We start from the raw sequence: 305 nt of genomic DNA on the forward strand, positions 1-305 counted from the left end.
GAAATATTTAAGATATTTTTCACCTTTTTGGCTCTTTTTCCTCTTCATTTCTTCAGTCTACGTTATTGTTTATTTCGTTATTCTTCTATTTTTGCTCTCTACGTCCCTGTTTTCTCCTTTATTTATTGTATCCTTTACTAATTACCCTTCTTTAACCCATGTTATTCATTCATTTTGCTCTTTATTTCCCCTCCTCTTTTCCCCCCGTTCTTCCTTCCTCGTTCCTTCTGTGTCCATTTTTTATTCCCATCTATCTCTCTCTCTCTTATTCTCCTCTGCAATGCTTTCGTTTGAGATAGTGAAGG

At 35.4% G+C, this 305-nt stretch overlaps 1 protein-coding gene across 1 annotated transcript in view; it reads right to left on the reverse strand.

The window, feature by feature from the left end:
* Nucleotides 1-305, reverse strand: part of LOC119591164 — a 40046-nt gene that overhangs the window by 36041 nt on the left and 3700 nt on the right. The window lies entirely within an intron of this gene.

The sequence above is a fragment of the Penaeus monodon genome, chromosome 28, assembly GCF_015228065.2.
Source record: "Penaeus monodon isolate SGIC_2016 chromosome 28, NSTDA_Pmon_1, whole genome shotgun sequence".
Lineage (NCBI taxonomy): Eukaryota > Metazoa > Arthropoda > Malacostraca > Decapoda > Penaeidae > Penaeus > Penaeus monodon.